The sequence below is a fragment of the Narcine bancroftii genome, chromosome 4, assembly GCF_036971445.1.
Source record: "Narcine bancroftii isolate sNarBan1 chromosome 4, sNarBan1.hap1, whole genome shotgun sequence".
NCBI classification, from domain to species: domain Eukaryota; kingdom Metazoa; phylum Chordata; class Chondrichthyes; order Torpediniformes; family Narcinidae; genus Narcine; species Narcine bancroftii.
The window spans coordinates 96822437-96849545 of NC_091472.1; the positions used below are offsets into that span (position 1 = coordinate 96822437).

Below are 27109 nucleotides of genomic sequence, written 5' to 3' on the forward strand. Positions count from 1 at the left end.
AGAACTGCTTTCATGGAACATTACACCTAGTTTGCATATACTATGGAAAATTGCTAGAGGGATCATTTGGATTTCTTTGGCGATGTAGGCAGAGAGGAAAACAGTAATGATATCAACATGGGCTTCACAGGCTGAGCCAGCATGTCCATTTTAAGGGTCCTTAGAAGGTGGTGAATTGCCTCCTTCAACTACTGCAGTTCTTGAAGTGTAGGATATACCCACAATGCTGTAAGGGAGGGAGTTCTAGGATTCTGACACAGCGATGGTGAAGGAGCTGTGGTACATTCCCAAGTCAGGGTGGTATACGACTTGAAGGGCAAATTCCAAGAAGTGGTGTTCCCATGCTCTTGTCTTTGGTTGGTAAAGATTTTGGGCTTGAAATATGCTGTCAATGGAGTCTTATGAGTTTCTGCCATGGAGACAAAATACAAACTATGACAAGTCAGCAAGAAGCTTAGGGGCACTGGCACAACATGACACAGTGAGACTCAGAGATTCCAACACTTGGGGAAAGAGGATGGTCAAAGACAGAGAAGGTCAAAAGAGCCTGCTGAAAACACAAGAGACACACAGAAACAGAAATGCAAAAGATCCAGCCTGCACAGCAACAGAGGAAACATCACCAGTGCAAGACAGTTGTGGACCAGCAGAGCTGACACAAGCACCCGTGTTAAGAAGAGCCGCACATGTTATCAAAGCACCTGACAGGCTGAATCTCTAAAAGAAAAGGAACTGCACACTTAAAAAGTTTGTGCTGCTAAAGTTTGTGTTGAACTTTAAATTGAAATGAATACTGTATCAGTGTCATGTCAGATTAAACATCTCAAGGAAAGGGAATGTTGTGATCCTGGCCACCAGGAATCAGAGATTAATTTATGGCAGCTTCAGTTAGATTCAAGATGGATGCCTCCAAACGGTCTTGTGTACATTAGCTAATAAAGTTGTTTTTAAAGATAAAATAAATAAATAAAAGAAACATCACATCCTACAGAAGCTAAATTTAAATTATATCTTTCAGTACACTTAATTATATTATGTATTGTTTGTGCACTGTAGTCTGGAGAAATACTTGTCTGCTTGTACGTGTACATTCAGATGGTAATAAACTTGAACTTGTACTGTTTTTGTGCTTGAAATCAAAGACAGCTTCATTTGTTGGAAGTCATTAATGATACAACTTGGTTAGATCCAGAAAATAGCTCAAGGAATTCCTGCAGTTGCAACTGAGAGGCATTTGTGGAGATGCTCTCCAGAACGGACTGCCACCAAGTCTGACAAGAAGAGAAAAGGGGATAGAAATGAGCACATGGCAAAAGGGTGCACAAATCTGAAGCAGGCTGGTGCTGGGGGGGGTGGAGTGTGCAGCATTTGTGTGCCCAAAGCAGATTTCTCAAGAATACCAATGACATTTTTGGTGATGATCAGGTTTGGTTTGCTTCAACTCTGGTCAGGCCTTAATATCATTCAACAAAAAATAATACAATGAAATATATTTTAATGTATCTGGATTCAATGGCAGTGATTTTTTTTTTCCATCTCCGCTCTGAGGTAAATGGCCTCAAATTCAAAGACTACTCCAAACATCAGCACATAATTTAGGGTGATATCAGTTCAGTGTAAACATAAAAGATGTACCCCCCCCGAACTCTACCCAAAAATGACTTCTGGCTTCTTGAACCATTTATTCCTGTATTGCCACAAAAACTGGTCACCCTGTTGCTGTTTGTGGAATATCATGAACATTGGCTAGCACCAGTGAAACAACAGTGCCTTCAATTAAGAGCTCGGCTTTGCGTGCTCCAGCACATCTTGTGGTTCTGTGTAATTACAAGCTCCTTATATATATATATTATATATATACACACACATTATATCTATATTATATATATTTTATATATCTATTTATATATATTTATATATATATATATATATATATATATATATATGAATGACGCCTATCTGGTGTAGGCTTCATGGTCAAGAGCTTCATTGCCTCCAAACTCGAAAACCTTCCGACAGGCCACTCGGACCGAATCATGTCCATGCGACTCCCCCTTCAAAACAAGCGTTGCATCACCCTCATCAGTGTCTATGCTCCAACCCTCCAGGCGGAACCAGCAGAAAAGGACAAGTTCTACACCGACCTGCGCAACCTCATCCAACGCACCCCTACAGCCGACAAGGTTGTCATCCTTGGCGACTTCAACGCTCGATCGGCAAAGACTCAGAAACCTGGCCAGGAATCCTGGGCAAGCATGGCGTCGGCAAGTGCAACGACAATGGGCGCCTCCTGTTGGAGCTCTGCGCAGAACAGCGGCTTGTCATTACAAACACCCTTTTTCAGCAGAGGGATAGCCTTAAGACTACCTGGATGCATCCCCGATCCAAACACTGGCACCTCCTGGACTACATCCTGGTGCGAGAAAGTGACAAACGAGATGTGCTCCACACCAGGGTCATGCCCAGCGCGGAATGCCACACTGACCATCGGCTGGTTCGCTGCAAGCTCAACCTTCACTTCAAGCCAAAGCCCAGGAACAGTAAAGTCCCCAGAAAGAGGTTCAATGTTGGAAACCTGCAGTCAAACGAAGCGAGAGGAAACTTCCAGGCAAACCTCAAAGCAAAGCTCGACGATGCAACCCGCCTCACGGACCCGTCCCCTGAAACCCTCTGGGATCAGTTGAAGACTACCATACTGCAATCCACTGAAGAGGTACTGGGCTTCACCTCCAGGAAAAACAAGGACTGGTTTGACGAAAACAGCCAGGAAATCCAGGAGCTGCTGGCAAAGAAGCGAGCTGCCCACCAGGCTCACCTTACAAAGCCGTCCTGTCCAGAGAAGAAACAAGCCTTCCGTCGCGCATGCAGCCATCTTCAGCGCAAACTCCGGGAGATCCAAAATGAGTGGTGGACTAGCCTCGCCAAACGAACCCAGCTCAGCGCGGACATTGGCGATTTCAGGGGTTTCTATGAGGCTCTAAAGGCTGTGTACGGCCCCTCACCCCAAGTCCAAAGCCCGCTGCGCAGCTCAGACGGCAAAGTCCTCCTCAGCGACAAGATCTCCATCCTCAACCGATGGTCAGAACACTTCCAAACTCTTTTCAGTGCCAACCGCTCAGTCCAAGATTCCGCCCTGCTCCAGCTCCCTCAACAGCCCCTAAGGCTAGAGCTGGATGAGGTCCTCACCCAGGATGAGACATATAAGGCAATCGAACAACTGAAAAGTGGCAAAGCAGCAGGTATGGATGGAATCCCCCCCAGAGGTCTGGAAGGCTGGCAGCAAAACTCTGCATGCCAAACTGCATGAGTTTTTCAAGCTTTGTTGGGACCAAGGAAAACTACCTCAGGACCTTCGTGATGCCACCATCATCACCCTGTACAAAAACAAAGGTGAGAAATCGGATTGCTCAAACTACAGGGGAATCACGCTGCTCTCCATTGCAGGCAAAATCTTCGCTAGGATTCTACTAAATAGAATAATACCTAGTGTCACCGAGAATATTCTCCCAGAATCACAGTGCAGCTTTCGCGCAAACAGAGGAACTACTGACATGGTCTTTGCCCTCAGACAGCTCCAAGAAAAGTGCAGAGAACAAAACAAAGGACTCTACATCACCTTTGTTGACCTCACCAAAGCCTTCGACACCGTGAGCAGGAAGGGGCTTTGGCAAATACTAGAGCGCATCGGATGTCCCCCAAAGTTCCTCAACATGATTATCCAACTGCACGAAAACCAACAAGGTCGGGTCAGATACAGCAATGAGCTCTCTGAACCCTTCTCCATTAACAATGGCGTGAAGCAAGGCTGTGTTCTCGCACCAACCCTCTTTTCAATCTTCTTCAGCATGATGCTGAACCAAGCCATGAAAGACCCCAACAATGAAGACGCTGTTTACATCCGGTACCGCACGGATGGCAGTCTCTTCAATCTGAGGCGCCTGCAAGCTCACACCAAGACACAAGAGAAACTTGTCCGTGAACTACTCTTTGCAGACGATGCCGCTTTAGTTGCCCATTCAGAGCCAGCTCTTCAGCGCTTGGCGTCCAGCTTTGCGGAAACTGCCAAAGTGTTTGGCCTGGAAGTCAGCCTGAAGAAAACTGAGGTCCTCCATCAGCCAGCTCCCCACCATGACTACCAGCCCCCCCACATCTCCATCGGGCACACAAAATTCAAAACGGTCAACCAGTTTACCTATCTCGGCTGCACCATATCATCAGATCCAAGGATCGACAATGAGATAGACAACAGACTTGCCAAGGCAAATAGCGCCTTTGGAAGACTACACAAAAGAGTCTGGAAAAACAACCAACTGAAAAACCTCACAAAGATAAGCGTATACAGAGCCGTTGTCATACCCACACTCCTGTTCGGCTCCGAATCATGGGTCCTGTACCGGCATCACCTACGGCTCCTAGAACGCTTCCACCAGCGTTGTCTCCGCTCCATCCTCAACATCCATTGGAGTGCTTTCATCCCTAACGTCGAAGTACTCGAGATGGCAGAGGTCGACAGCGTCGAGTCCACGCTGCTGAAGATCCAGCTGCGCTAGGTGGGTCACGTCTCCAGAATGGAGGACCATCGCCTTCCCAAGATCGTGTTATATGGCGAACTCTCCACTGGCCACCGTGACAGAGGTGCACCAAAGAAAAGGTACAAGGACTGCCTAAAGAAATCTCTTGGTGCCTGCCACATTGACCACCGCCAGTGGGCTGATATCGCCTCAAACCGTGCATCTTGGCGCCACACAGTTTGGCGGGCAGCAACCTCCTTTGAAGAAGACCGCAGAGCCCACCTCACTGACAAAAGGCAAAGGAGGAAAAACCCAACACCCAACCCCAACCAACCAATTTTCCCCTGCAGCCGCTGCAACCGTGTCTGCCTGTCCCGCATCGGACTGATCAGCCACAAACGAGCCTGCAGCTGACGTGGACTTTTACCCCCTCCATAAATCTTCGTCCGCGAAGCCAAGCCAAAGAAAGATATATTTTATATATATATCTATATATATATTTTATATATATCTATATATATATTATATATAGATATATATATCTCTATATATATTTTATATATATCTATATATATATTATATATAGATATATATATCTCTATATATATTTTATATATATCTATATATATATATTTTTTTATATATATATATATATAGATATATATAAATAAAACACAGCTGTTGCAATAATTTCTCACCGATAATTTACACTGTAGTGGCCTTTCCAACAAGAAGGATGTTTACACTAAAATACCTGAGTTGATTTTAACGACAGGACATTGGTCAATGTTAATTAAGATGTAGACCCTGCATGCAACGTACAGTGACACTGTGTCAATATCATCAGTGACATCATCATGTACCTCTTGTTCATTAGCTAATTTTTGTAGATGGCCTGCAGTTTAATTTAGACGGCAAGCTGCAGGAAAAATCTCAGAATGGGAATGAGTCATTCATTCCTGATCCAAACTTTTTAGAGCCCTCTCCCTCTTCTCCTCCTATGGAGAGTAAATCGGACATTTGTGCACAAATGGAGAAAATATTGGGCATTCTGCCCTGAGGAGGAAAGCCTCCCCTCACCTCCTAACAAGCATACCTCATTGAAAACAACTGTATGGAAGGCAGGTGTTCTTAACCATTATCTTAAAAATAACTGCTTCAAAAATAGAAATACAAATGATAGGAAATAAAATTGCACAGGTGCTCCCTCCTTTCCAAAGCTCAGGATGTCTCTGAATGCTTGCAGTCAATGACACTTAGAAATGCAAACAGTGTTGTCACACCAGAAAGTACAAGTAAATTCCCACACAGCATGACCTCCTACGCAAGAGAGAGAATGAATGTTAATTTATTTTTCTAAACTGGCATTTATCATGAAAATTATTGGCCCTAAAATTAAGCAAAACTCCCATATGAAAACATGGCTTAGGAATGTTCCTATCCATCTGAGGAAAGATGGACTCTCATTTTAATATCTCAAATAAGATGGCATTACAATGCTGCCAAAGCATGGGATTGGAATGGCAGAGTTGATCTTGAAATGAAGTGAATGTGCTGAACCTTGACAGAGATTTGGGGTTCCACCACTGATAATAATATTAGTTATTTTTACTCATTTCCATTTTATAAATGAAAATCCAGCTTGTTGTGTGCCATACAGAAATGTGGAGAAATTCAACATGTCAGGCAACTTCCATAGAAAGTAAAGGGCAAGCAGCATTTTGGATCTGGGCCCCTTCATCAGGAATGTGTAACCTGTTGAGTTTCTCCACATTATTTGTGAATTGCTCTTGACTCCAGCATTTGTAGAGCATTGGCATCATGTATGTGTGCAATAGCAAGTTAGGATTGAATTTTAGATTACTTGAACAAAATCCATTTGAATATTTAATAAATTATACATTTATTAAAGGATTTATTACAAATATGATTATAAAATTGCAAGAGACTGCAGAAAAAAGATCTATTTAAATCTAAATTGAGATGGGAAAGAGATTTAAATTTACAAATCCAAGAAGATGTATGGTCAAAACTATGTCATGAAAGAGGAACTATCACAATTAATGTCCGATATCAAATGGTACAATATTTTTTTTAACACCAATTATATTATAACTACAAATAAATTACATGGATGATTCAAATTGCTCTGATCAATGTTTTAGATGTAATGAGGAGGTAGGAACCTTCTGACATGCAGTATGGCAATGTGAAAAATTAGAAAAATTTTGGGAAGATTATGAAGATACAAGTTATGAAAGATCCAACAATATTTTTACTAAGTGATATTCATAATTTGAAGTTAAATATTTATCAGAGGAAGTTTCTAAGTGTAGCCATAGCAGTAGTAAAGAAGGCTGTCATGTGGAAATTAGACAATAATGTGGGGTTGAAAAGATGGCAAATGGAATTACAAAATTGGATACCATGAGAAAAAATAACAATTTACGCAATCAACCAGTAAAATGTTTTATTAGATTTAGAAACCCTATATTTATTTCATTGATAAGAGTTCATCTACAGCGTCCGCTACTCCCACTCTAACTCACCCTAGTTAATTTAGAAGTTTAAGATTATATTTGTAAATTTGAAATTTAATTAATCAATGAATGATATATCCATATTGATAAATTCAGGTAGGCTTTTTTCCTACTTTTTTGGGGAAGGTTGGGGAGAAAATATAAAATTATGTATTCTTTTTGTATCATTTTATTACTCTGTATGATTATGGATAACCATCTTATGTGTACAATATTCAGGCAAGTGTTCACACTCCTGAAATACACGTGGGTAATGGTATTTCTGATCAGCGCAAGGCTGTCAGACTTTTTATTGACCCGAACTGTACAGGTTTGGTCAGGGTGGAATACCAGTTATGGGGCAAACTCAACTTGATTGGCAATGGCTCCAGACAGGTTTTTTTTTAAATCAAGAAAACTTTTAACAATGATACGGGTTTCCATTTCCTAATATCGTCCTTCTCTCCCTTCTGTTTGAAGATGAGGATGATGATGACCTTCCTCGTGGACTCTGACATGCTGGCTGCCAGGAGGAAAGCAATGTATACTTCCAGCAGTTCCAGGCCCAACCAGTCCCATACAGACGTGTGCATTTCAGCCAGTAAGTCACTGGTTCCAGGAGTCTTACTCTACTCAAAGGAACAAATGGAACTTTTTAAATTCAATTCTGTCAACTATTGTTAGTTCTTTACTTATTTTTATAGTCATACTTGTAGTTGTTTCTCTCCCCTCCCCACCACAAAGTACCTGTTTAGTTGCAGCAAGAAAGAATTTCTGTGCACATATTGCACAATATTTATGTCAATAAACTGTTTATCATATTCAACTCAATGGAATTTTTCCATTATCCCCACACACCCCTGCTCACAACCCATTCAGTACTTCATTCAAATTATTTAGGACATTGCATATTCCCAACACTGTCGATCATAATTCCCACACTATGGTACTTCAAATTATTCAAAACAGGACGTTAATCTTGACCAAACACACTATTTTATATCCCAATCTGGGAAACAATAAATTTAATTAGAAACATGGACAGCCAAGATTTTTCCTCCTAATCACTTCTGGGTGTATCTTATAGACTTTGGGCTGCTGATCACAAAAATCACCTGACAAATCTCCTATCATGTACCTCTTTTTATAATAGATACAACTTACTTTTGTGATTTCCTAGCATATTTTAAGTCTCCTCGTTGCCCACAAAGCAAGCTGTTTTGGTCATGCTTAGTCAAGATAGATGTAGGCAGCTCACATATGCAGATGCTGTGCATGCATTACGTACCCAGATGGGCGCGAGGACACTGTGTCTGACCAAGAACTGGCACGCGCAGGAGACCATAGGATTCCAGCCAACCAACCAGTACACACTCCACCCCACGATATACCATCACCCTACCCCACCCCCGCCCCCAACTGTCTCAGTTCAATTGCCAGACATCCCACCCACCAACAACAACCAAACCACGCAGGAGTCAACGGCTGAGCCACAGACAGCGCTATGACAGTCACAATGGTAGGCAAGACCTCCAGACAGACTGAATTTGTGATGGACATTGAACCCACTTCACCCAGCCAGATTTCTTTTAAAAGAGGGGGTGAATGTGGTGGAGCCTCTAAAAATACGGTTTGTATGTTTATAGCTGGCCCACCCCTTGCTGATTGTACCTGTGCTTCCTCCCCATTGATTCCCCTAATAAAGGTGGCAATGCCATAGCCTCTGCCCTAGAACAAGCTTGGGTCTCGAGTCAGCAACATGAAACATGCCTTCTGTTTATGGCAATAAAAACCTATCAGTCAGGAAACTTCGAGTCTTTGTAGTTAATGATAGCGCATTAATGCTAAATTCAATAAAAGTTAATTTAACGTTTATCCAACTTCCTAAGTGATAAAGCAAATCTGAAATTATATTTGTGTTCAGCTTGAAGATGTCTATCATAATCCCTAATTTCTTTTCAGCAAGCAAACATTTGGAAAATAATTGTCCAGAGCAATTATCAAAAAATAAATAAGATATTTGTGAGATGCCCTAAATGTAAAATAATATTTAAATAAACATGTAAAAGAACATTGGGGTCAGAATGAGGTGCACACAATTTATCTCCAATAATCTAATACAATACTGGTTTTGCTTTATGGCAATCTACAAGAAATACAAACTACATAAATATTTCCGAATGTATACATTGGAGGAGCTCAAGTAATACAGGAAGCATCCTGCAAGTATTTTTTTGTTTCCGATATAATTGTAACATGAAACCACAAACCAAAGTTGAACAGAGGAAGCATTTCTCATCCAAGTTACAGGAGGCATGTATGGGAACTATTAATGAAAGCAGGATTCAGCATTTTTTACTCCCAGGGATTGTCCAATGCTCAAAGAACTCTGCAATCAATTTTTTCCCCTGACCAATATACCAGTGTTTGCTGTTGAATGCCACATTACTAGGACAGCTGAAAACTTAGCTTACTAGTACACACTCTGCCTGAACCCATCCCAAGGTTAAAACTGCAGCACACAAAATAAATCAACTGTAAACAAATGATGGCTCCCTTTACAAAACAGAAACATAAGCAAAAACAAAAAATCAAGCAATAGGATGGAATTTTAAAGAATAAATTTCAAAAATCATGAACATTCTGAGATGGTTCTCTGCAGCAAAGCCCCTATGCCCACCTCCCCTTCCAAGCCGGAAAAAATAAACAAAATGCTGGAGAAGCTCAGCAAAGGAGATGATACATGGAGAAAGGAGGAAAGGACAGCCCTCCCCACGTATATCCACAACACCTCACATGCCCTCCATCTCTTCAATTACTACAGAGTCCCCAAACCGGTCCAATTCTTTTATACCTCTATCCCCGACACAGAAGATCCAAAAGCACTTTGCTTCTTCCTGGACCAAAGATCCGACCAATCACCCTCTACCACCACACTCATCTGCCAGGCAAAACTTGTCCTCACTCTAAATAACTTCTCCCTCAACCCATTCCACTTCCTCCAAGTTAAAGGAGTAGCCATGGGTCCCAGCGACACCTGCCAGTTTGTGAGCTTTGTGGACCAATTCATGCTGCAAGCCTACACAGGCATGACCCCCCCTCCCCCAAACTCCTCTTCTGATATATCAATGATTACATTGGGGCTGCCTCATGCACCCACGATGAGCTTGTCAGCTTCATCCACTTAGTGTCCAACTTCCACCCAAACCTTAAACTCACTGGTCCATCTCTGATAACACTCTCCCCTTCCTGGATCTCCCTGTCTCCATCTCAGGAGACAAGCCTTCCACCAACATATACTACAAACCCTCCAACCCCAACAACTACACTTCCTCACATCCTGTCCCCCTGCAAGAATTCCATCCCCTTCTCTCAATTTCTCTATCTCCACCGCAACTGTTCCCAAGATGAGGTCTTCCAATCCAAATCTTCTGAAATGTCTGCCTTCTTCCACAAACATCACTTCCCCTCCACCACTATCAACTCAGCCTTCACCCACATCTCCTCAATTTCTCATTCATCTGCCCCCTCTTCCCCCAGATGCAACAAACATAAAATCCCCCTCATCCTTACCAGCCTCCACATTATCCACTGAAATTTCTTGCACTTACGACAGACTCCTACCACCAGACACATTTTTCCTTTTCCTCTCCCCTTGGCCTTCACAGGGACCTCTCTCCTTGATTCCCTTATGCACTCATCCCTCCCCAAGTATCACAATCCACCACCTTCCACTGTGCCCACAGGAGGTGCAATACATGCCAACATCTCCTCCTTCACCTCAGTCCAGGGCCCCAAACAGGCCTTTCATGTCAAGCAACACAAAACTTGTACATCCAGAGGACTTATTTACTGCCTCTGGTTACACTCTTTGTGGCATTCTCTACATTGGAGAGACCAGTCACAGACTGGGAGATCGCTTCACTCAGCACCTCCTCTCAATTCACAGTGGCCAACCATTTCAATTCCAAGTCACACTTCCGCACTCACAGGTCTGTCCATGACCTGTGAACTATCCCACCCTGACCACCCACAAATTGGAGGAACAATACCTTGTTTTCCATCTGGGCACCCTCCAGCCAGATGATATTAACATCGACTTTACAGCTTTCCATTAAACTTTCTTGCTTTTTCTTTACCTCCCCCACCTTCCTGTCCTTCCAGTTCTTCCACCCATCCAGCCAACTCTCTTCCCCCTCATTGCTGCTGCCCCTTCCCTCCTTTCTCCACCATCATCTCTTCTTTTGCCACTTCCCTTTCCCTCTCACCCCCCACCCCCCCCCCCCCACACTTTTGTTTGGATGCTTGCAGGCATTTTCACATTACCTTGCTGAAGGGCTCAAGTCTGAAATGTCAGTTCTGTATCTTTGCCTTTGCTACACAGAGGACACTGTTTGACCTGCTGAGCTTCTCCAGCATTGTGTTTTTATATCAGCCACGTTGTCTACGGATTTTTGTGATTTACTTTCCTCCTCTAAGTTGGCTTACATTTCTAGTCCAAATCCCATTCTGAAGTCCCCTGGGTTATTAAATACAGTTAAGTAGTTGAGTTCAAAATCTTCTGACAAATGTCCTGCTCTACATTAAAGTCTTTCTTCTAAAAGTATAGATTATTGACAAAGAACAGAATTCATCATCTACTTCAAAATGAAGTACAGCTGACCAAAAAGTAAAGGATCCTCAAAATTATGAATACAGGCAATCCCCAGGTTATGAACGAAATCCATTCCTAAGTCTGCCTTTCAGTCAAATTTGTAGGCAAGTCAGAACAGGTACATACTATTTAACTTCAGTTAGTCACATGTTTGTCTTAGTATACATTTGACCTTTCTATGCATATACAGTTGAACTACTGGAGTCAATTTCTTGGAAGTAGGCATCAAGAGAGGCAATGTGATCAGACTTAAAAGTGGACGAATCGCTGAAGTCATGCATAGTCTGTTCAAAATTTGGACATTGTAACCCAGGAACTGCCAGCTGGGGTTTCAAGACTCACAAATGTAAACCACTCTCCATCACAAGAGTGGCCACAGGGAATCTCATTTGAATAAAACATGTCCCTCTCAGCAGAACTATTACGTTTTTCCATGAATACACGTTATGCACACATGCTTCAAAACATGGTGAGTCTGTGCACTGCAGTAAAATTGCCTGCTCTGCACCCTCCTGTTCGGTGCAAAATCTAAATGAAAAACACATGCAGAGTAATATTGCCTACATTCCTGCCAAACAGATTCCAGTTGTACCACATGCCTGGTGTTTAACGATTGTTGTGCATCATACAGTGGTTTCACCTTGCTGTTGTGGCACAATGTAAACATATTTTTTTCCATCTGGTCCTGCCCTCCACAGGTCAACAGCCACAGGCATGGGGATGTTCATGATACACACATAAGCCAACTTCACGGAACAATTGCCACTCCACCTTGTACCAGCAGTGGAAACAGTATTCATCGATAGACATTGGGACAGTTGTGATCAATGCCTCGACAAATCCACAAACTTGTCACTGTTTTACCCACTCCACTTGCGATTTTCATGCCACAGTGAGAGAATCCCTGGGGACCATAAGCGAAAAATATTTTGAGTGCAAACAGGAATTTAATTCACTCAGGACACTATTCAAATGTTTTGACCTTTTATTTCCTGAGGCTGTTTGCATAAATAGTTTGAGTACTCAACTGCACAACCAGTTTCATTTATACAAATTTCAAAATATTTGGGAAAAATCAGAAAATAAAATTAAGGTGTAGGTGTCAAGCCATGGAAACATAAGAGGCCGCAGATACTGGAATCTGGAGTAAAAATATAAACTGCCAGAAGAACATAGTGGATCAGGCATCATCTGTGGAGGCAAAGGGACAAATTACATCTCAGATCGAGACCCTGCAACTTCATTCACATTATGGAAGAGAATTAGGATAGTTAAGAGGCTGAAATTTTAGATGGGAACATTTTGGTTTCCAAAATATTACCAGAAGAGCACAGAGAGTAGTTGCACAGAATTTGGACCATGGTCACTCCAACTTCTGACAACAATAAATGATGTTGAGTGTTCCTTTAGCAAATACAATGCAAAGATGCAATGAAATTCTTGGTTGCTGCAATTACACAGATACCAAATTCAACAACAACAGACAAAGTCAGAGACACACAGGGTACGGGTTAGATGTTCAGCAGGATACAACATATCTAATGGAAAATATAGCGTTCAGATGAAAACTAACACAACCCTTGAAGACAGCAGTAAAATGTCTTCTGCCATGAGCTAACCATTCACTAATTAACTTTGCAGTAACCTAACACTGATTACAATCACTCTGGGGAGTAAGCTGGGTGTTCTGCCATTTGAGTAGCCAGTCACGATGGTGACCACCACCCAATAAACTGCAAAGATACAATCATGGGTCAACAAAAGTGATAGGTTTGAAATGGGGTCAGTGCCAAACTAAATAAGTCAATGAACAGCTGTGTTGTTTGGTGTGATCCCTTGACCATTACGTCTAACTATCTAATAGTGGAGGGATCAGGGATGTACTCTGGGTAGACAAGGCGATCACGATTATGTAGAAACCAAGGTTTTGGAAGTGGTGCTCCCTATGAACCCTGGAATGGACCTGACCACTAGGGTCAAGGTGCCCACCATTGACATGGCCCACATCCTGTGCCTATAAAGCAGCATTACCCAAGCCAAATACCACTTTATTCAGATGTGAAAAAGGATCAAGTTAACAGAGACATTATGTCTAAGCCTCTGAGAGATGAAGGGAAAAATGTACCAATCACATCCCTCATCTCAATGTAGGGACTGCATCAAGCCATGCAGAGAACCATGCACAAATGCACAACAAAGTGTTGCTAGAGATGTGAAGGTCTAACCATATTGCTGTTCTTTGGAGAAGCATTTGCACAGAACACTTCTGACCAGAAGTAAATATGTCAGTGATCCACACAGTGTCCTCTGCAAGAAAAGGAGATGGAAGATCCTGAAGGACAGTTCTCAAGGACCCTGTCCATGTCTTTTGGCAGCAAACATCTTAACCAAAAGCACCAGGACCAAGCTTGGCTGCTAGTAAGGACTCTCCCTATCATTCTCTTCATGTGCTCACCTCCTGCTGAACAGCCACAGAAGCAGGATTCTGGAAGGAGACAGAGTGGTCTTTGTTAAAGATCATCCTGTTCATCCACATAACACAGAACTCCGGTCTACAAGTTCATCCAGGGACATAGTGAATCAAACAACAAATGATGCTGCAAATCTGTCAACTCAATCAAAGAAGACCTTCCATTTACTCTTGGATAGAATCCAGTTCAAGGAGCTATCCACGACAAAATGATGCATACTGACCATTCCGAGGGCCAAGGCTATCTGGTGAGGTTGAAAGTGCAGCTTGGTGCAATCCATAGGGACCAGACCCAATGTAAAACTACTTGGACACATCGCTCATGGAATTTGTGACAGAAAATCTTAAGTCATGCTGATAGGATTTAAATATTGTGACCAGAATCTAAAGGCACTTGCACACACATAACACTGAGTAGTTTGGCAGGGATCACTTCTAACTCAGGACATTTCCGTGAATAATGCACTCATTAAAGTAATTGATGAATACTGAAGGTTTCCGCATTTTAAACATCAGCATCAATGGCAGCACAGATTTGATGTATAGCAAGTCTATCTGACTTTAACAACTTGCAGCCTCAAATCACTAAAGAAAAAGAGAGATAATCCCATTTTAGTACATATGATTAGAACAAGGCAAGAAATCAATATTAGGAAAAATGTAGGGATATCAATAAAAGCATCATTGTGTAAAAATGTAGTCAACAGAATATTAAATTTGTGGTATGACAAAGATATATTAAGGACTGTTACACGGAAGGAAATCATATCCTTTGCGCAATTAAAACATAACTATGGAGTGGCCAATGGGACCTTCTTTTGTTTTCTCCAGTTTAGACCATTTTTAAGAGAAAGATGGTGACCCCAACTGAAATTAGTGAAACTGAACAAACGGTCTGGATAGGGAATACACCCAAATTTATAACAAAAATGCAAAACCAAGGTTGCAGAGGTCTCAGGTGAGATAGGAGTCAGACTTGGTTGTGGTAATTTCAGAAAGAAACTTGTCAGATTGGTGCAAGGACAGCGTGGTGTCAATTACGCTGATATGGATGGTTCAGTATAATTTTTTTTTTTTTTTTTTTACACCAATTATATCTTAACCCACAAAGTTACACAAATCAAAAGCCAAAATTTCAATGCCGGAGGATTGGCTTGTGGCGCATGTGGTTTCTTTGTTTAAAAAGAGTTCGAGGAGCAAGCCTAGCAATTATCGACCTGCAAGTTTGACGTCTGTGATAGGTAAATTGATAGAAAGCATTCTTAGAAATAGTACATATAAGTATATGGAGGGTCAGGGTCTGATCAGGGACATTCAACATGGATTTGTGTGTGAAAGGTTGTGTTTGACCAATCTTGAATTTTTTGAAGAGGTGATTTTAACCAGCCATTCAGGTGGTCCAGTAAAATGGCCAATCCGCAACGAGGCCAACTTAACCAGCCATTCAGATGGTGCAATAAAATTACCAATCCTCAAAGAGGCTAACTTAACCAGCCATTCAGGTGGTGCAGTAAAATGACCAATCCTCAAAGAAGCTAACTTAACCAGCCATTCAGGTGGTGCAGTAAAATGGCCAATCCTCAAAGAGGCTAACTTAACCAGCCATACAGGTGGTCCAGTAAAATGGCCAATCCGCAACAAGGCCAACTTAACCAGCCATTCAGATGGTGCAATAAAATGACCAATCCTCAAAGAGGCTAACCTAACCAGCCATTCAGGCGGTGCAGTAAAATGGCCAATCCTCAAAGAGGCTAACCAGCCATTCAGATGGTGCAGTAAAATGACCAATCCTCAAAGAAGCTAACTTAACCAGCCATTCAGGTGGTGCAGTAAAATAGCCAACTTAGTCTTAGTGTGTCCAAGCCTGGTGGTTAGAGAGATGAGTGCATAAACATTCTCTACACGACGACAGATCTCTTAAACCACTTCTATGTTGCTCTAGATTTCAATCAGTAAATTTCCCACATTTATGTCCTTAAAACTGTTTTCTGTGAGACCAATGACTAATGGTCCTCCGGAAGCAAACGTAATGGCCAAAACAGGAGATGACTCCTGGAATAAGACATTTAAAACATCATAAAGCATCCATTACGTAAACGGACGTGGCTGTCAGGATTTGTACCCTGATCACAGAGGCGAACAGAACAATATACTCAACTGATGTAGCCTGGCTTCATCCCAAATTCTGAATTTATCAAAGAGATAAAAGACAGTCACAATCTGATGAACTGGCAGCAATGGCATATCTAAGGTATGGCAGCCAGGGCACGTGTCCTGGGCGCCACTTGAAGGGGGCGTCACTGCTGGCAGAGCCTAGAAATTATTCATTCTTGCCCCCCCCCCAACTCCCCTTGTCTGATTTATTTCAAACAGAATACTTTTCAGACCAGTGAGAGAATAATTGGTGCTAATATTTTTACTATAACTGCCAGGGTTGGGTTCAGTGTCAGGAGCTCCGGTCCCAACACCCAACTCCATTCCCTGCCCTTGGGCTACACTGGAGTGCCCAACTCCGAACCCTGCCCTCAGCCTGCACTGGAGCGCCCGACTCCAAACCCCACCCTCAGCCTGCATCAACTGGAGCGCCCGACTCCGAACCCTGCCTTCAGTCTGCACCGGAGCACCCAATGCCCAATTCTGAATCCTCCCCTGTTGGAGCCAGGGCATTATACTTATTCTGTCCCTCTGGATGCTCTGCACCAAGAGTCACCTTTCCACTGAAGGTAAGAGGGTGCCCGCGAGGACAGTGTCAGTCACTCAACACCTTTAACTTTGGCCACTCCATTGCTTTCATTCAGCGCATGCTGGCACTTAAAGTAGACAGAGGATTCTTTTTAAATTGAAATGACTTTATTGTTTTGTTTTTAAAAAATCAATTTAAGTGCTTGCCAAAGGCACTATTTTCCCTAGATATGCCACTGACTGGCAGAGCATGATTGAGAGGTCAGGTCTCCTCCTGCACAAGAGTTTGCATGATACTCATCAAAAAGAGTGCTGTCCTTCTAACAGGGTCATGATACAGTACATGCCATATAATTAACCTCACCTCCTGACTTCATGAATGGGTACTTAGCATCATGCATATTCCTCTCAATGGACAATTCTTTGATATTAACATCCTTTCCTCAACTAGATTTCAAGAAATCCTCCTCTTATTATGACCTGGCACAACTTCCGCAATGTGGGGAAATCCTATGCAAATAGCTCATTAGAAAATACATAATCAGCCTATTTGATTCAAAAAGTCAATCAAGTTGCCTTGAATTTCCTTAGTGTAGCATTTATAAACATTAATGCTTAATACAGACAAATATGAGATGGACCTATGCAGGAGAGTTCTGTGGAGTGTAAATAGAACTTTAGGAGTTCAGGTACATAGCACCTTGAAAATGGTGTAACAGGTAGATATAGTCAAAAGGCTATCAGCACATTGGCCTTCATCAGAGTATTGAGTATAGAAGTTGGTAGGTCATATTGCAACTGTAGAAAACATTGGTAAGGACCCATTTGGAATATTGTGGTCAGTTTTGGTCACCAAGTGACAGGGAAGATGTCAAGATTTACAAGGATCCACCTCGGACTCAGGGGTCTGAGCAATAGGGAGAGGTTGAGCAGGCTGGGGCTTTTTTCTTGGAGTGTAGAAAGAATATGGATGTTTTAGAGATGTGTACAAAATCATGAAAAATAGATTGGATGAATATAGAGTCTTTTGCCCAGAGAAGAGGAATGAGTAACCAAAGGACATCAGTTTAATGTGAGTGAGTAGAGACTTGATAAATACTTGAAGGTTTTTTGTTTTCCACAGAAGAGAAGACATGGGTACATGGAATGGGCTGCTGGAGAAGATGATTGAGGCAGGTACAATTGCAACGTTGAATGGATAGGATGGTTTTAGAGGGCTCAACGCTGGCAGGTGGGCCATTTTGGTCAGTGAGGGCAGGTTGGGTCAAAGAGCCTGCTTCCATGTTGTATGACGATAAATAAAAAGTGTGGGGGGGGTGGGATATCATAACCAAACCAGCTGAGATATTGACCCACAAAACAGTTACTGATTTTAGCAACGTTTGTCACAAAACTGAAGGTCAAATGCAGAGCTGTCGTGTGTTCTGTACTGTGACCAACAAAAGAATTGTTCAAAGTTTTTAGAAGCCAAAGAATTTTTTTTCAAATTTTATTCTATAAAACAAGAGATTTCTTGAAAATAATTTTTTAAATAAAATTTAATAATTTCTTCAGAGGCTGGAGACTTTTCAAAAATTCACATTTTCACTCGTTACTATTTTTCTATTGGTTCAAAAATACAAACAAATTAAATGTTTTCCACTGACAATTGTGACACTAAGTTGAAATAATATATCCACCTTCTGTGTGCAAAAGAATCAACAACATGATTCATCTTCCAATAGATCAGATCAAGAAAAATTCTGCAGACTTGTCACTTGGATTTGGGAATGGCAATTGACAATTAAACTACCAATCACATGGAGGCACTGCCAAAAAAGTCCCATGGAAACCAATGCTCATGTAAAACTGGGACTCCACCAGATTTGCTGTGGATGGTCCAAAGATTTTGAGATTCAGAACCACCCCAGCTAAATCACTGAAGACCCAAGTCAACAAGTTGTCTTATAAGGCCTTATGCATTGCATTGGTCCAACAATATGGATAACTGCCAATGTATGTCCCAGCTACATAAAGCAAGGTAAACACAATACAGTTCTGCACTTGATCTTCAGTATCGTGACAAAGGGTGCTATCAATAATCAGTAACTGGTTCATAGGTGCTTTGGGCCCAAATCTCAACTGGTTTGGTCCCAACCAAATTCAAGAGGCAAGAGTGACTATTTTTAATATCCTACCTGTGTTTGATCAAGTATGGCAGGTACTCACAGCAGTGCAGCAGGTAGTATTGTTGCCTCACAGCTCCAACAATTTGGATTTGATCCCCATCTCTGGTACTATCGGAATAGAGATTGATAAGCTAGTTGATTATCCAGCTACTGCAGGTCACCTCTTCATGCTTGTGCTAAAGAATCTAATGGAAGCTACAAACACAATAGTTGCTTGGGGAATAGAGTTGATGGAATTACTCAGACCTAGCACGAGCAATGGAGAAATATTTTATATTGTTAGGAAATATCAAAGTGCAGCCATGGGAATGCAGGGAAAGCACTCCAGTTATTAGTGTTGTCCCCCACACAATGCAAGATGAATGTGATTGACAAACCCCAAGAATACTCCTGCAGGAATTCTTCAGGGTAGTCTCCTTGGCAAACTATCAGTTCATTATTAAGTTCAAAATGGGGATGTTCACTGATAAATACAAAAAGCACAAATCTAATGTCAACTCCTCATACAATGAAAAATACACATCCACATAATAAGACTAAGGCAACATTCCAATATGCACTGTTAAGTGGCAAGAAGATGCCAGGTACTTGTCTCCATCAAGGGACAGTTGAATCAACCATACCTGACATTAAATGGCAATGGGGCATCCTCAACATCAAGGCTCTATGCTGAGTGACACAGTGGTACAGCTGGTAGAGCGACTAACTCAACTCCAGTGGCCTGGGTTCTATCCTGACCTCAGGAACTGTGTGGTTTGCACATCCTCCCTTTAACTGTGTGGGTTCCTCCCATATCCCAGACATTAATTAATTGGCAATAAATTACCCCTAGTGTGTGGTCAAGTGGTGGAATTTGGGGAGGGTGGGGCTAGGGAATTGATAAGACATAGGAGAACAAACAGAATAATTATAAATGCGAGCCAGAAGTCTTGTTTCACCTTGAAATCCATCTGGACAAACCACGTGGATACAATAGGAATGAAAACTCATCAGAAGCCGACTATCAGCATCAATTCACTCACCTTTTGATATACTGCAGTCTTTCCATCATTCACAGTGTCATTAATGCTATTTGCACATGCAAGTCGGTCCAAATCCTACACATGCCCATGTTCCTTTAATTCCAATGGCAAACCTCTACACTGCTGCAATGACCACCAACAGAAACCAACTCTAGAATGTTTAAATTACTGCATTCTCTTCACATCAAACCCTTCAGCAGGTGTATTCTGCAAAGGAAGGATCTTCTGGAGTATTAACTATGGAAAGACAAACTTATAACAAGGAAAACATTTACATTTTCATTAAATTGTTGAGGTTTTTTTTAAATAATTTACTGCAAGATGACTATCATTTTTAACTGAGAATGAGGTCTTCCAGAATATACCACCTTCTACTCTTCAATGAGATGATGAGACAGAAGCATATTTTCATACAAGTACAATGTACAAGTGCACTGAAATTCTTGATTGCTGCAGCTACAGCTAAGATCCATTAACACAAATATAAATGAACACTACACAAGAGAAAAAAGATAAAAGGATAGATAAATATTCACAGTTAGTGAAATATGTGTGGTCTTGCAACAGTGGTCCTGGAGAAATGTAATGATTAGGATAGTACAGGAAGGCTCAAGAGCCTGATCATGTCAGGGTTGGGAACAGCTATGTTTTTGCTATTAGCCACCCTTATGAGAGTACCATGTTAAGTTACTCGAAAGATTGACCATTGTACTTGATGGTACACAGTGCTGTCTTCAGCTCAATTCCTCACTCATGCTTCTGAATTGTCTCAAGGAAATGTGCACATTAGAAAACTTGATGATGAGTTTATTGCCATGTACATTCTGCATTGTACATCTGAATCAAAATTTTTAATGCTGCAGCTAAGCAGGTACTTTGAAAAAAAAAACTGCAATATTATACTTAAATGGATTAAAGGGATCACCAAAAGAGATAGTTGCGGCAGGGTCCCTTCTGTCATTTAAGAGAAGGTTGGTTGTGTACATGGATGTGAGGGGTTGGAGGGTTATGGGCGGAAAGCAGGAGGGGGAAGCAAGTGGAGTTGTTCAAATGAACCGACGTGGACTTGAAGGGCCAACGTGGCCTGTTTCCATGCCGTAAACAGTTATATGGTTAAATTAAAAAATAGAAATATTTAGTTATCATCATGCAAAAAGTGATTTGCCATTAGTGCAGACAATCCTTATATTGTGTCAAAGGAGACCCTTTTAGTGAAAATTAGCAAATTGTCAAGACAGGTTTCCTCTGCCTTTAATATGCTCCACTTACCTGCATAAAAGGTCCAAAGGTGGATTGGAGAGTCCAATGCAATCCAGGTTACCACCGCCAAGGGTCAGAGATGGAACAAAGTTGCTCCACCTCCTGTGTTAAACGATTGCTGATGAAAGCGCCTCCAAATAGGAAGATGATTGAGATTGCGCTAAAAGCCCCATCACCCTGCTAAGCTGTCACAGAGTGGCCGGTGGAGCTGTCAGGCTGCGCTCGTTCACTCCACCCCGCTCCCTCACGCCATCCTGCTAGCTCCCTTTTTTCATGTCACCCTGCTTTACCACGCTGCCCACTTACGGAGTAGACAGGATGGAGTGGGGTTGATAGGTGGGAGATGAGGCAAGAGAAGGGAGGGGAATGGAGGAAGGCAGAGGGGCCGTCACAGGGCAGCCGCTGCTGTGTAACACACCCCGCCCATTTTTGCCCTCGGAAGCCGGCACGCTGTTCTGGGCGACATAAAAGGACTGCACCATCCACCTTTTCAGTCATCAGCATAAACGTTAAATCCGCCTTTTCTGGAAATGAGTTGGCGATAATACAGCTTTTGTGCATAAAATCACCTCCTGATTAATGGTAAAAAAGAACAGCTCAAAAACCTGATAGCTATTGGAAAGAAACTGTTCTTGCTACAAGATTTCATATATTCTGCCCAAAGGTAGCAGTGAGAAGAGGTTATGAACATGGTGATGATGTTGGCTGTTTTCATGAGACAACTCTTTACACAGGTGCATTAAATGGATGGAAGGTTGAGCCTCTAATGGACCAAAATTCTTGGGCAGTTGAATTCCCAAATCAGGCTGTGGTGCAACCACTCAGTATGTACCTGAAGTTTGATACCAGGCATTCCAATTGCCTTGATGGCATCAAGGTGATGGTGTACATTGCACCAGGAAATGGAAGGCAATTCACCACATGAATGCTCTCAATCCAGTTCAAAAGGAAAACAAAAACATAAATGTTGGAAACCAGAATGAAATAATGTACAACTCACCACCTGAAAGATACCAATTTTTTTTTTTAAAATGACATCACTTTTCTCATTTGGATAATTGAATCAAAATGTCATTCCATCACAACTTAATTTTAATATGATTAATGAAGACAAATCAATACTTTCAAAATCATCTTAATGAAAGCTTTCACTCAGCTCCACCTCGCCCTATATCCCACCCAAGGAAGTAAAATATCAGAACACTTCTGATGCTCAAAAGCCCGAGTTACTTAAGACTAATACAATAACAAATTAAAATGACCTATTCTGTTATAAAACAAATCCCTCACAAGGGTAAATTATGTACAATAGTTAATACTAAAATACAGGGAAAACATTCAACATAGAACAAAAAAATTCTTAGTAGCACAATCGCGCATTCCACCACACATTTTTATCTTCAAAGAAGACTGGAGGATTTTGGTCAATATACTAGCGATAAACTTCCTTCAAACCATTTGTGGTAAATCTGAAGTATGGATGTGGAAAAAAAGTTTTAAATGTTCTACAATACAAAAGTACAAAACACCTCCTTGCTGATGTAAACCAATCACCTTGCTATATATATGACACTCTCAAATACTTAGCAAAAACTGCTCTAAACCAGTTATTATAAACTGCACCTCTGGTGCCAATGAAAACAAGGGAAAAGGCAAAACTCATTCTGACTGATGTGCAGATAATTTAAACATCAATACATCGGAGTCAAGTGCCAAAACCCACAGGAGGCAGGGAATTCAGGACACATTCATGAAAATAAATGCAAATAACCCACAGGTAACGACATCAATAAGAGGAAAAAAAACTTCAGTTTCCTGGTTTGTGGAGTCCAGCCCCACACTAGAAACATTCTGCCTTTTACCAAGCTGCCCTCACCACCTATCCACAGCCCCAAATCCCTCCCACATTCTGATCAATCAATTAAAATCCACCCTACCCTTTCCAATACCTTCAGGACTCTCATCTGTTCCATCCGCCCAAGGGCTACTAATTCTCTTTCCCACCTCAATGCAGGGGCCCTCAAAGCATCATTTCCACCCTATCCCATTCGTTTGTTCCCTCCCCCTCTACCCCCCCTCCCCCTCTACCCCCCCTCCCCCTCTACCCCCCCTCCCCCTCTACCCCCCTCCCCCTCTACCCCCCCTCCCCCTCTACCCCCCCTCCCCCTCTACCCCCCCTCCCCCTCTACCCCCCCTCCCCCTCTACCCCCCCTCCCCCTCTACCCCCCCTCCCCCTCTACCCCCCCTCCCCCTCTACCCCCCCTCCCCCTCTACCCCCCCTCCCCCTCTACCCCCCCTCCCCCTCTACCCCCCCTCCCCCTCTACCCCCCCTCCCCCTCTACCCCCCCTCCCCCTCTACCCCCCCTCCCCCTCTACCCCCCCTCCCCCTCTACCCCCCCTCCCCCTCTACCCCCCCTCCCCCTCTACCCCCCCTCCCCCTCTACCCCCCCTCCCCCTCTACCCCCCCTCCCCCTCTACCCCCCCTCCCCCTCTACCCCCCCTCCCCCTCTACCCCCCCTCCCCCTCTACCCCCCCTCCCCCTCTACCCCCCCTCCCCCTCTACCCCCCCTCCCCCTCTACCCCCCCTCCCCCTCTACCCCCCCTCCCCCTCTACCCCCCCTCCCCCTCTACCCCCCCTCCCCCTCTACCCCCCCTCCCCCTCTACCCCCCCTCCCCCTCTACCCCCCCTCCCCCTCTACCCCCCCTCCCCCTCTACCCCCCCTCCCCCTCTACCCCCCCTCCCCCTCTACCCCCCCTCCCCCTCTACCCCCCCTCCCCCTCTACCCCCCCTCCCCCTCTACCCCCCCTCCCCCTCTACCCCCCCTCCCCCTCTACCCCCCCTCCCCCTCTACCCCCCCTCCCCCTCTACCCCCCCTCCCCCTCTACCCCCCCTCCCCCTCTACCCCCCTCCCCCTCTACCCCCCCTCCCCCTCTACCCCCCCTCCCCCTCTACCCCCCCTCCCCCTCTACCCCCCCTCCCCCTCTACCCCCCCTCCCCCTCTACCCCCCCTCCCCCTCTACCCCCCCTCCCCCTCTACCCCCCCTCTACCCCTCTACCCCCCCCTCTACCCCTCTACCCCCTCTACCCCCCCTCTCCCTCTACCCCCCCTCTCCCTCTACCCCCCCTCTCCCTCTACCCCCCTCTCCCTCTACCCCCCTCTCCCTCTACCCCCCTCTCCCTCTACCCCCCTCTCCCTCTACCCCCCTCCCTCTACCCCCCTCTCCCTCTACCCCCCTCTCCCTCTACCCCCCTCTCCCTCTACCCCCCTCTCCCTCTACCCCCCTCTCCCTCTACCCCCCTCTCCCTCTACCCCCCTCTCCCTCTACCCCCCTCTCCCTCTACCCCCCTCTCCCTCTACCCCCCACTCCCTCTACCCCCCACTCCCTCTACCCCCTCTCCCTCTACCCCCTCTCCCTCTACCCCCTCTCCCTCTACCCCTCTCTCCCTCTCTCCCTCTACCCCTCTCTCCCTCTACCCCTCTCTCCCTCTACCCCTCTCTCTCTACTCCCCTCTATCTCTCGCTACTCCCCCCATCTCCATCTCCCAAACACTCTCCCTCCCTTTCTCTTCGCCCCCTCCCCTCCTCCTCCGCCAGTCTCGTCCTCCTGCACCCCGCCTGATCCAGTAGCTCCACTCCCACTCTCCCGGCTCTGCCTGCCTGCCGCGGGGGACAACTCCTGCTGACCCCAGCACAGCTGCGGGACGCTGTTTCCTTACCTTCGACGGTGCGAGCGCCGCTGCTCCCGAACCGATCTGAAACGCCTGCACGCGCACCCTCCCTCCAGCTCGAGATCCCGGAGAGCCGGCTTGGGAACGGCGTGACGTCACCGGGGCAGGGCGAGGCGTCCTCCAGATCCCTGCCCTCTGCTCACTCGTCCCTCCTCCACACCTGATGCCCCGCCCCGCCCGTTGCTTTCTGACCCTGTCGCACGTGATGATGGATGGCTGAGGCAGGCCAAAGGGAAAGACAGAGCAGGCACATAAAATCCCAAAAACAAGGTCGGTTGCCATTCTTCCTCCACTGGTCCATGTCCTGGTTCCTCATCACCGTGAATCACCCTCCCATTGCAGGGCTCCAACAGTTGCACTCCACCTCACAGTTAGCGCCACGCTATTCCAGTGCCAGCGACCCAGGTTGGCATCTGCCACTGTCTGCAACGAGTTCCTCTGTTCCCCCCACGACTGGGTGGATTTGTTCATCGGCTGCTTGAGTTTCCTCCCAACGAAGAACAAGGTTAGTCTGGTCCTTGGTCACATTGCTGGCTCATGGCCCTGAAAGTCCTGTTGTGTATCTCTCGATTAAAATGAAATAGAAAGCTCAACAATATCATTAGTTTTACGTTCTGCTGCCTCCTACATATCTGACTATTTTCTGCCTCAGGGAACCAATATTCAATAAAAGCCCGTGAACACCCAGGGATATCCTAACTGCAGCTCCTCCCAGCCAGCTTCCTGTAAGGCCTTCATCTCCTTCAGTTTCCATCAGTCAAAAGATGTGATTGAAACATGAAAGTCTGCAGACACTGTGAATGTAAAAGCATGGAAATGCTGTAGGAACTCAACAGGTCCATCGGAGATGAGATGTATTACAGATGCTTCAGGCCTCTTCCCTTCCTCAAAGTAGGAGATTTTTAAAATCTCATTGCATTGAAAGACTAGTGAAAAGAGTAGAATGGCAGGGGAAGGGGAACCGACCAACAGACAAAAGGTGTTCGGGAGGTTCACCACGATGATTCCAGGAATGAATGGGATATCATAAGAGGAGTGTTTGACAGCTCTTGGCCTGAATTCATTGGAATTTAGGAAAATGAGGGGGCTCTCATTGAAACATTTTGCATCTTGAAAGGCATAGATAGAGGAGATGTATCAAGGTTATATCCCATGATGGGACAGTCTAGAACAAGAGGGCACAACTTCAAAAAATAAAGGGAATACACTTAGAACAGCATTTGTTCCCAAGATGAGGTTTTCCTGTATAGATCTTCCAAAATGTCTGCCTTCCTCCACAAACGTGGCTTCCCCTCCACCACCAGCAACTCAGCCTCAAATGTCACTCCTCCATCTCCCACTCTTCTGCCCTAGTTCCCTCCTCCCCCAAATGCAACAAACATAGAATCCCCCTCATCCATACCTACCACCTTACCAGCCTCCACATCTAACACATTATCTATCCACCAGAATTTCTGGCACTTACGAAAGGATCTCACCATATTTCATTCTCCTCCCCTTGGCCTTCCACAGGGACCACTCCCTCCCCAATTCCCTCGTGCACTCATCCCTCCCCACTCATAGCACCTCAGGCACCATCCCCTGTGACCGCAGGAGATGCAACACTTGTACTCACACCTCTTAACTTACCATGGACCAGGGCCCCAAACAGGCCTTTCAAGAAAAACAACAAAACACTTGTGCATCCAGAGGACTTATTTACTACATCTGGTGCACCCTTTGTGGCCTTCTTTACATCTGAAAGACCGGCCGCTCAGCACCGCCGCTCCATTCGCAACCACAGAGGCTTCCCAGTGACCAACCATTTCAATTCCAAGTCACGACCCTATGCTCACATGGTCTTGTGTACTATCCCATCCTGACTGCCAGCAGATCAGAGGAAAAACACCTTGTTTTCCGTCTGGGCATCCTCCAGCCAGGTGGCATCAACATTGACTTTACTGCCTTCCACTAAACCTGCTTGCCTTTTCTTTTCCCTTCCCCCTTTTCCTGTCTTTCCAGTTCTCCTACCCACCCAGTCTCCCTCCTCTCCCTCATTACTGGGGTCCCCTCCCTCCTATCATCTCCTCCCTTTATCACCCCCCCCCCACTCT

General features: G+C 44.3%; 1 protein-coding gene across 2 annotated transcripts in view; it reads right to left on the minus strand.

Annotated features, from left to right (window-relative positions):
* LOC138760866 (unconventional myosin-VI-like) overlaps positions 1–25111 on the minus strand; it is a 366187-nt gene extending 341076 nt beyond the window's left edge. For both annotated transcript variants that reach the window (XM_069932099.1, XM_069932097.1), the window contains exon 1: positions 25005–25111. The gene's annotated coding sequence lies outside the window, so the exon portion shown is untranslated. The remainder of the gene's footprint in view (positions 1–25004) is intronic.
* Positions 25112–27109: the final 1998 nt, after the last annotated feature.